At 50.5% G+C, this 11,080-nt stretch overlaps 1 protein-coding gene across 1 annotated transcript in view; it reads right to left on the bottom strand.

The window, feature by feature from the left end:
• The window catches only part of HELZ2 (helicase with zinc finger 2), a 52,938-nt gene extending 48,535 nt beyond the window's left edge, over nucleotides 1-4,403 (bottom strand). Inside the window, exon 1 of the mRNA XM_083744078.1 lies at nucleotides 4,227-4,403. The gene's annotated coding sequence lies outside the window, so the exon portion shown is untranslated. The remainder of the gene's footprint in view (nucleotides 1-4,226) is intronic.
• Between the last annotated feature and the right edge of the window lie 6,677 nt (nucleotides 4,404-11,080).

Consider the following 11,080-nt stretch of genomic DNA (forward strand, 5'->3'; position numbering starts at 1 on the left):
CTAACTTATCACCCTCTGGCACTCGCATTCGTGTTGCTGAGCACCGCTGGGCCCAAGAGTGGTGCATAAATAATCAATAAGAAGTAGCTTATAATAAAATCTCTGCAATACTCTTCACTCTCCCCAGGGTGTCTCTCTGTCCAGCACACAGAGAACGGTTCCTTTAGCTCTGGAGAGCAGATAACAGAAATATTGGGTGTGGAAACACAACCGTATTTAGGGAGCAGGCTTTGAGCATGAAATATCAGGATAGAATTTCTTAGCTCCTGGTCATCTAGCGGAAGTAACTTAAGGAACAATGGGTGTTGTGCAGGAGGGGGAATAATAGGATCCTGAACCTTATCTTCTTTGTGGTGGAGAGAGAAAAGGAGGATGTGCATTTCTGGAACTCAAAAGTCAGCCTCCCTGTTTGAAACTTAATTGCGCACTGATAACTGGTAGGTGTGAACAAGCACTCACTGTTTGGCACGCCCCAAAGCAGAACTTATCAGCACAACCACAACTATTTGCAAAGCCGCAGCTGGGCATCCCAAAAACAGAAGCTGCAATTTTGTACTGGTTCCCACGTTACAGGATGTCAGCATTCAGAGCCATGAGTGACACCTTTTGCTCTGCTCGCCTTTGCCTCTGGCGCTGCCTACCCTTGGGATTTGCCCTTAGGGCTGAAATAGCTTCCCACACCCTGGTCTAGAGAGCCCCTTATTCTGGCATTCCCCACCCCCAGGCTAAATTTCCCTTCTCCACACACACACACAAAGTGGCGTAGCGTGGGTTGTCAGCACCCGGGGCAAGGCAAGTAATTTGTGCCCCCTAACCCGTGGATTTGCGCCCCCTAACCCTAACCCCCAGATGTTGCGCCTGGTGCGGCCGGCCCCCCCTGCATCCCCACGCTACGCCACTGCACACACACACACACATACACAAAGGCCTGCACATGGAATGCAAACAGCCGAAAAAAATGAACACCCTACATCCTAGTAATGCAAGGCGGGGAAAAGCCCAGGGCTTCATTTTTCTGCAGAAGGTTTTCCCGTTCCTTAACTTCACCAGTCAGCGATACTGAGGATCGGGTGGCTTTGCAAACTGCAAATACAGCGTTGTGCAATCCTAGCAGACTCCGGGTTATTAGCTTCACTTGGGGGAAGACAAAGTAAAATAAACATGCTGTCATTTTCTGATGCAACCGTCTGCGTTTGAACCAGGGGAAAGAGGAGCAAAATGGCAGGGAAGTCACTGCTGCGCGATTGCACCAGCGGAGCCATATATTCTACCTTAGATCCAAATCTATAAATTAGCTTTGTTGGGTTTCTATATTGCTATCTGTATCTCTCTCTCCCCCCCCCCCCACAATGATTGGGGGGGTTTCCTCTCCCCCCCCCCCCTTGCATCCACAAGCAGAACCAGGACTAAGTTCATAGTGAAGTTGCAGCTTACATGTCCGATGCAATTTTTGTTTAATTGAAAAACCTCCGCTGCTGGTGGGGTTAGGTGGACAAAGGCACTCGATTCCTGCAATGCAGAGGGTTGGACTAGATGATCCTCAGTTGTCCCTACCAATTCTACAATTCCATGATTCCCCACTGAATCACTACTACTGCCAGGAGTTCAGCCTCCCTCCTGCTTCAACATGTCCGCCTGCACATTACACGCGAGTAATGCACAAACAGAAATTATTGTGTGGGGCGGGGGTACATTTGCAATTCATTTCAGACGCTTCAACCTGCTTTGCAAACAGCTTTTGAGCTTTGTTCAAATACAAGCAGTATTAAAAAAAAACTTTCCGCATAGCGTTTAAAAATAGGATGAGCCCTTTTGTGATCACTGTCTAGCAACCACGTCAACCGGCAACATCAAAAGTCTGAAAATTGAGAAATTCATTGTGGATTTCAGGAAAGGGGGAAGAGTCAAGGGGTTTGGGGGCAATTACTATTGTGCTTTCTAGCCCTCCAGATCCACAGGGGAAATGTTGAAAATAAAGTTTTGTCTGTTCCAGCAAAGCTAACAACTGGACACCACAGTAAATATATAAGTCTGTTGCCTTCATGATTTCTTATGGCAGCTTGAAGACTGATATAATTATTGTGGCATCTGGGTCTGTGGACTAAAATGCCCACTTTGCCAGATGAAAGGAGAGAGAGACAGGATGGCTTCGCAGCTGGCATGCCGGTCTAGACTTGGGAAGACCCCGATTCGAATCCCCACCTTCCTGCAAAGCTCCTTAGAAACAGCCTAACCTACATCTCAGGGCTGTTTCTAAGGATAAAATGCAGAGGGGAGTGAAGAGGCTGAACCAAAGTCACAAAGCTGACTGACCTACCTCACAGGGATGTTGCGAAGATAAAACAGACAAGGGAAGAACCATGAATGCTACCCTAAAATCCTTGAAAGAAAGAGAGATTGTAAATATATTCATATTATTTTGGGGGGGAGCATGTTTTCAAACAATTTTGTGAGAGGCTGTGTTGTGTAGTGGTTAGAGCAGTGCTTTCCAAACTTAGTTCTCCAGCTGTTTTTTTTGGACTACAACTCCCATCATCCCTGACCGTTGGCCCTGGTAGATAGGGATTATGGGAGTTGTAGTCCAAAAAACAGCTGGAGAACCAAGTTTGGAAAGGGCTGGGTTAGAGTGCCAGGACTATGACCTGGGGGACCAGGGTTCAAATCTGCACTCGGCCATGAAGCTGGCTGGGCAACCTTGAGCCTGTCACTCCCTCTCCACCTAACCTATCTCACAGGGCTTTTGTGCGGATAAATGGGGAGGAGGAGGAGGATTATGTAAGCCACTTTGTGCTCCTTAAAGGTGGGGTGGAAATGTAACAAAACCACAAACCCAAAAAAATAAGCTCAGGCAGCAGTTGGGTGGGTGGGGAATACATGAAAACCCTTCCTGCCGAAATGAGCAAGCTTTCGGGTGCCACAGAAGTCCTTGTTGCTGCTGCTGCTGCAGCAGCCCAGCCAGACTCTGCTACGTCACCCTGTTGTTGTTCAGCCTTCAGAATAAACACTGAGCCTTGGGAGGAAGGGCAGCCCTGAACAGATGCGGGCAAGTCTTGCCTGGCAACCTGAGCCACCTCAAACCTGGAGGCAGGTGAAGTTCCAGAGGTGGGGGGGGGGAGCAAAAACAAACCCACAGATTGGGGGAGGGGGGGGAGTGACCTTGCAAGGCTCAGAATGGATGGGGCTGGAGCGATTTCCTCAGCTGCACGCAGAGAAGACCAAAGTCTGGCAAAGTCCACAGGGGCAGAAGCACACCTGGCAGGTTTGCAGCCTCCCCGCCCCCCCCAGCTGCTCTGGACTGTGCCCTCCAGATGTCTGGACCATGCCCTGGGGGGGGGGGCGACTGGGGAGAGTTGTGTTCCAAAACATCTGGAGGGTGCCAGCTTGGGGGAGGCTGCAGGGCGCAGGAACATATCTACCTGACTAGAGACCAGTATACATCTTTTCTATTAAAAAAATATATATATTTTAAGGACGGCAAAAGGTCAAGGAAGGAGAGAGGCTGTGCTGAGAAACACCTCTCGCTCTGCAAAAAGATGAGAGAGAGGCTGTCTCGGGGAGTTCCACCGGCTGATCTCATCACCCGCACGGAGACTAATACAGAGACGCGCTGGGAGCTCCGCGCGCCCCGAGGGCGCACCAGCCTCCCTTCCTCCTCGCCATCCTCGGGACTGGATCGGCGCAAGCAAACCCGCTTTGCCGGATCGCGCCTGGCGCTCTCAACTCTCCCTTCCTTTGTCTCTCCTTTTCTTTTCTCTCTTTTGTGGAGAGGCAGGGAAGGGAAGCAGAGACGCGGCGGATCCCAGATCCCTGGCGTTGGGGATGGAGAGCGCATCCCGGCACCAGGCTAGAAGCGCACCGTCCATTCCCACGTGAATACCTTCTCTCCCTCGCCCGCCACGGGGTCCGCAGCAAGCCCGTCCCAGCCTGCGCTCGCCACGTGGGGAGTCCCCACTCTCCCCCTCCCCATCCCCGCAACAAAAGCTCCCCGATCCGCAACTCCGAGCAGCCTCGCGATCCCCGTTCCAAGCCCCCGGGGGCGGGTTGGATTCAGACGATCGGGTTGGATTCAGACGCGGGTCGTGCCGCCGCTCCGGTTCCCACGCGAGATCCAACCTCCCTAGGAGCAGGAGGGTGGCGGGGAGAGATGGGGGCGGCCGAGATACGCCCCCCCCTGGAAACGCCGGCGGAGGAAGCGCCCTCTCAACCTGCCCCGCGCCGAGCCTTACCGTGGGAACGCGTCCGAATCGCGATGCGCGTCCGATGCCCGCGACCAGCCTTGGGATGAAGTTGAGGGCGGACGGAAAGATGCGCCGGTGGAGGGGGAGGCAGACGGAGAGGTATTTAAAGCCCGGCCACGGTTTCGTTTTCTGGGGCCTCGCCGCCGCCAAACCTATGGCAGCGCTTCTCGGAAATTACATCAGGCGGTGCTCCAGCCCCGGGGCGGGGCAGCCCGGCAAGCCGCGCCCGCCCCTGCTCGGCCCCGACGGCGCATCCAGATCCGCGCAGCCGGCTGCCTCGGCGCGCGCCTCCGCCTTTCTGGAGCAAGTCCGGGCATTGCGCGGACGCGATGGGTTCCCGGCGCCAGGTTGACCCGGGAGGGCTTGCATCGTGCTTCGGCGCGGGGCCCTTGCCCCTCTCCATCCTATGTCTTCTTTTAAATGGATAGATAGCAAATTTGCAGTGCATTAATAAGAAGTTAATAATAATAATAAGCTGCAGGTCTTCCTGAAGAAGTGTGCATGCACACGAAAGCTCATACCAATAACAAACTTAGTTGGTCTCTAAGGAGCTACTGGAAGGAATTTTTTTTACAGTGGTTCCTCAGGTTACATATGCTTCAGGTTACATACGCTTCAAGTTACAGACTCCCCTAACCCAGAAATAGTGCTTCAGGTTAAGAACTTTACTTCAGGATGAGAACAGAAATCGTGCTCCGGCGGTGCGGCAGCAGCAGGAGACCCCATTAGCTAAAGTGGTGCTTCAGGTTAAGAACAGTTTCAGGTTAAGAACGGACCTCCGGAACAAATTAAGTACTTAACCCGAGGTACCACTGTATTTTGTTTCGACTACGGCAGACCAACACGTCTGCCTACCTGTAACTAGGTCTCTCCTAGGTCATTGTTCCAGTATATGGTGGTGTTGGGTTGGGGGAGTAATCAGCATTAAAATCAAACGAGGAATAAGCAAAATGACCACATGATATGTTCACAGTGGCCATAAGAGCCAACTCCTAGGGGCTGAGGTCCCTTCGCCCCTCCCCCAATAAAATATTTGAGGGAAAGTTGATGGGCATTGCCATTCAAATAGCATGTGCGCATTGCATCATGTGATCAATTGGGGGGGGGGATATTTTATTCAAGTTGGCTCCCCACATTGGGAAAAAGATTCCAGCAATACAGGGGTTGAACTCTTGTTGTTTAGTCATTTAGTCGTGTCCGCCTCTTCGTGACCCCCTGGACCAGAACATGCCAGGCACTCCTGTCTTCCACTGCCTCCCACAGTTTGGTCAGACTCATGCTGGTAGCTTTGAGAACACTGTCCCACCATCTCGTCCTCTGTCGTCCCCTTCTCCTTGTGCCCTCCATCTTTCCCAACATCAGGGTCTTTTCCAGGGAGTCTGCTCTTCTCATAAGGTGGCCAAAGTATTGGAGCCTCAGCTTCAGGATCTGTCCTTCCAGTGAGCACTCAGGGCTGATTTCCTTCAGAATGGAGAGGTTTGATCTTCTTGCAGTCCATGGGACTCTCCAGAGTCTCCTCCAACACCAGAATTCAAAAGCATCAATTCTTCAGCGATCAGCCTTCTTTATGGTCCAGCTCTCACTTCCATACATCACTACTGGGAAAACCATAGCTTGAACTATACGGACCTTTGTTGGCAAAGTGATGTCTCTGCTTTTTAAGATGCTGAGGAAAGGCATAAGCAGGGGAAAAAGCCAGTGTGGGGTAGTGCTTAGAGTGTTGGACTAGCATAGGCGCCGACTCCATGGGGCCTGAGGGGGCCCGAGCCCCCTCAAAAATTCGTTTGGGGGGGCTCCGCCCCCCCAATAATTTAAGAAAATTATTACCGTATTTTTCCGGCATTCTGCCTCAGGGTCTTACTGCCCACCCTGCTCTGTTTCCTTGCTGTGTTTGCTCAAACGGAACAAAGAGCAGGGAAAGCCCCTCCCCTCCAGGCAGAGGGAAAGCAGAGTGTGTCTCTGTGCTCCGTGCAGGAGGGAGAGAGAGAGAGAGAGAGAGAGAGAGAGAGAGAGAGCTGGCTGACTTGGGTGGGTAGGTGAGGGAAAACTTTTGCCTTCCTTTCCTCCCTCCTCCTGTTATACCCCTCTCCTGCATTCTTAGCCAGCTGCTTCTCTGCACACCCCTCTCCTGCTCCGTGTCCCTTCTGTGTTTTTCCTTCCCTCCCCACTTAAAATGTGGTTAAAAAGCATGGATCCACATGGATCCTCAGGATCTTTGCATTGGGTCAGCCCAAATTCACCATCAGAGCACATAGCATGTCCATGGCTACAGCCTGCCCCCCAAAAATCACGCACCCACTGTTGCCTGGGGCTGCAATGGTGCAAAAATGTGGTTAAAAAGCATGGATCCACATGGATCCTCAGGATCTTTGCATTGGGTCAGCCCAAATTCACCATCAGAGCACATAGCATGTCCATGGCTACAGCCTGCCCCCCCAAAATCACGCACCCACTGTTGCCTGGGGCTGCAGTGGTGCAAAAACGTGGTTACAAAACATGGATCCACATGGATCCTCAGGATCTTTGCATTGGGTCAGCCCAAATTCACCATCAGAGCACATAGCATGTCCATGGCTACAGCCTGCCCCCCCAAAATCACGCACCCACTGTTGCCTGGGGCTGCAATGGTGCAAAAACGTGGTTACAAAACATGGATCCACATGGATCCTCAGGATCTTTGCATTGGGTCAGCCCAAATTCACCATCAGATCACATGTCTGTGGCCACAGCATGAAGCACAAAAATGATACATCCACTGTTTCATTCAGAATGTTTTTTTCCCTTGTTTTCCTCCTCTAAAAACGATGTGCGTGTTATGGTCAGGTGCGTGTTATAGAGCGAAAAATACGGTAGTTATATTATGCTTTGTAAAATCACAAAATTATGTTGGTATTTTTTATTTTCCTTGTTTGATGATAGTTACCTTTTAAAATACATTCAGTAATGAGTTAAAACAAATAATTATTACGGTAGTAAAAGAGGCGGCGCGAGTAGTTTTGCTCGGTGCGTGCGACTGGCCCAGCCCCTCTTTCCTTTTCCTCTCTTCTGCTCTCCCGCCGGGCGCCTGAGGGAGAGTTACTTAGCGGTTCTGAGGAGCCGCTGTTGTTTCGGCAGGGGAAAAACCGCCGCCCGCGAACCACCCAGCTCCCTCTCTCTTTCCAGCCTCTCTCTCTCTCTCTCTCTCGTGCGCGCTATGGCCAAGGAGGAGGAGAAGCCCTTCAGCCAGTCTATGGCCGAGTGGCGGAGGTTCATCTACAACCCCAACAGCGGCGAGTTCCTGGGGCGAACGGCCAAGAGCTGGGGTGAGGAGGGCAAGCGAGCGCGCGCGCGCGGGGAAGGGAGGGGAGGGGGCGGCCGGCACGAGGGGCGGTGGGAGGCGAGGCGCGGCGGGCACTTGCCTTGCCCACCACGCATCTCTCTCCTTCTCGGTCTCTCTCCCTCCCTCAGCTGGCGAGGGGGCCACGAGGCGGGCGGCAGCAGCAGCAACGGGCCGGGAGCGGATCTTATAAAACTTCCCGGGGCAGGACCCCAGTATGGGCCCCCCCAATATTTTTTATAAGTCGTCGCCCCTGTGGACTAGTGCCTGGGAGAAAGTGACCCATAGCGAACTGTAAGTGGGTTTGCTGCTATTTTCCACATTAGAATGGAGGTGATAGGCAGAGCCAATTAATTCTGCTCTTGTTCCCATTCCGAGTTCTCTCCCTACTGAGCTCTACAAGGGCAACACTGTCTCTAAAGGGTATCATAGAATCATAGAACTGCAGAGTTGGAAGGGACGCTGGGAATCATCGTCCAACGCCCTGCAATGCAGGAATCTCAACTCAAGCATCCATAACAGATGTCCATCCACCCTCTGCTTAAAAACCTCCAAGGAAGGATGGCCCATGTTCAACACAGTGGTACCTCTGGATGCGAACGGGATCCGTTCCGGAGCCCTGTTCACATCCTGAGTAGAATGTAACACGCGACTGTGTGTCTGCGCATACGTGGGTCACGATTCACCACTTCTGCGCATGACGTCATTTTGAGCATCTGCGCATGTGCAAGCGGTGAAACCTGAAAGTAACTTGTTTTCCGTTACTTCTGGGTCGCTGCGGAGTGTATCCTGAAAACGCTCAACCTGAAGCATATTTAACCCGAGTTAAATACTGTACCACGCGGGTGGCGCTGTGGGTAAAAGCCTCAGCGCCTAGGGCTTGCCAATCGAAAAGTCGGCGGTTCAAATCCCTGCGGCGGGGTGCGCTCCCACTGCTCGGTCCCAGCGCCTGCCAACCTAGCAGTTCGAAAGCACCCCCGGGTGCAAGTAGATAAATAGGGACTGCTTACTGGCGGGAAGGTAAATGGCGTTTCCATGTGCTGGGCTGGCTCACCAGATGCAGCTTTGTCACGCTGGCCACGTGACCCGGAAGTGTCTCCGGACAGCGCTGGCCCCCGGCCTCTTGAGTGAGATCGGTGCACCAACCCCAGAGTCTGTCAAGACTGGCCCGTACGGGCAGGGGTACCTTTACCTTTACCTTTATGACTGTACCACAATGGGGAATAGCTCAGAATAATATGTGCATCTATCGGGGCAACAAGAATGGCTTAGCTTAGTGAAAAGTCCTTTCGCTTGAGAGAATTGGCAAGATAATTTTAACCACGGTTAAATACACACACACACACACAACATACGTGGAAGAGCAATCACGCAAGGCGTAAGAGAGGAAGGGTGAGGCTATGACACAGGAGGCAAAGTGGGTTTTCCGAAGAGAAGCCCCCTCACCTGTTCTCTGAGCCGACATTGCAGGCCAGGCCTCAGTCATGCATGGCTGGCATAATAAGCGGAAAGCTGAGTTTCAGGAAGACCAGAATGCTTGTCTAGTAACAGGTTCAAAATAATTGCAACCACTCTCAAAGATAGGAAACCAAAAACTGTATGTAAAGCGCAGCCACACACAGTTAAAAATAGGAAGAGGGAGCAAGACGTGAAACCTACAATTATTAGGAAATCACCTCCAGCAAGTTGAAATGTGTGGGTCAGGTGGGCAGCAATAGCAGCAAGGAAAGGATGGGGGAAAAGGAGTCGTGAGAAGGACTTTGTGAAGGAAGCAGCAACAGGCAGAGAGCCCTGGAAGGGACGGCAGCAAGGATCTCTGCTCCACTGGGCAGGTACCCAGAGAGGCAGGAAGACGATGAAGGCAAAGCAGGAGAAATAATGGAGTCAGGACCCCCAAGAGCCGGATAGCTGATAATGCCAAGGTTGCAAGTTTGATCCCCGTGTGGGACAGCTGTGTATTCCTGCATTGCAGGCGGGGGTGGACTGGATGATCCTCAGAGACCCTTCACTCTGCGATTCGATGATTCTAATTCTGTTCTCAAACTTCAGGCAGCAAAGCGATTCTCAGCAAGGAATGCTTCAGCCGAGCAAATGGTATCGCAGTCAGAATGGGGACGGGCTTCAAAGAATAGAAGCATTGCATTGTATAAATATAAGTTTGTAGGGAGGTAAAAAGAAATAATATAAGAAATATGTAACTGTGCGGTATAAAGTAATAGATGGGCAAAGTACAGTGAGATTAATTGGAAGTCAGTTTTAAATTTCTTTTCTATAAATTTTATAATTGTGTTCAGTACCAGGAGTATATATGATGATAATTATATTAATCTTTTTATATCTTATAGTGTGGTGGTTTGTTTGATTCTTCTGTTATTTGTTTGTTTGATTGTATGTTCGTTTACTTGTGCGTACATCTGTTTTTCCTAAATGTATTTATTTTAAATTAATAAATATATATTAAAAAAAGAATAGAAGCATTGGTACCCATTTCCCACCCCACTTCACCATCCCCCCCCTTTTCTTCCTAGCCTAACATTGTATGCAACACTAATGTCTTGCAACAGATGAAACTGATCTGTAGAAAACGCAGCTTGAAAAGAGAGACAACACATGTATTTTTGTAAACTAAGAAATCTTTAATATTTTTTTAAAAAATCCATGCACTTCCTTTGGGCTAGCATCCTTTGGCAGGATGGAGAGCCCCTCCCCTCCCCTTGGTTGGGCTACTCTTTTGTTTCTTTATGGAGAGGAGTGGTCTTAACAATCCTTTCCCCAGTGTGATTGAATTTCGGCTCCAGGTTAATGGGCCCATCACTGGGAGGGGCACCCTATTGTTATGTTGGCTTGATGGGATTACCTTTGAACCAAGGTGACCTTGAATGACCACATCAACTCCCATTTAACTATATCTATCTCTCTTGGGACTTGTTTCCTCCCTGCTTTTGACTGTAGACTGGAAGCCAAAACCAAAGCCCTTTAAACTAGTATCTGGATGGAGTTTCCCCCCAGGCTCTTGTAGCCAGCAACCAGCCAATAATTTGTATTGCAGAAAATAATTAAATAAAAAGGGAATAAAAAGCATGCTGTTTTTAAAAGCTAATTTGCCTTGCTTTGCTTCAAAGGAAGAAATGCAGTGGGGGGGCACCTTGTGATGGTCAGCTGCTTATTGATAGGGTGGGGGTACAAAGGAGGAGAGATAAGCAATAGCAAGAGAAACGCCACCCAAAAGAAGTTTGGGAGATGCATATACTGAAAACACCCACACCTAGTTGGATAGAATCATAGAATTCTAGAGTTGGAAGAGACCACAAGGGCCATCGAGTCCAACCCCCTGCCAAGCAGGAAACACCATCAGAGCACTCCTGACATCTGGTTGTCAAGCCTCTGCTTAAAGACCTCCAAAGAAGGAGACTCCACCACACTCCTTGGCAGCAAATTCCACTGTCAAACAGCTCTTACTGTCAGGAAGTTCTTCCTAATGTTTAGGTGGAATCTTCTTTCTTGTAGTTTGGATCCATTGCTCCGT

The sequence above is a fragment of the Podarcis gaigeae genome (genome assembly GCF_964106915.1).
Source record: "Podarcis gaigeae genome assembly, chromosome: 6".
In the NCBI taxonomy this organism is placed as follows: Eukaryota; Metazoa; Chordata; class Lepidosauria; order Squamata; family Lacertidae; genus Podarcis; species Podarcis gaigeae.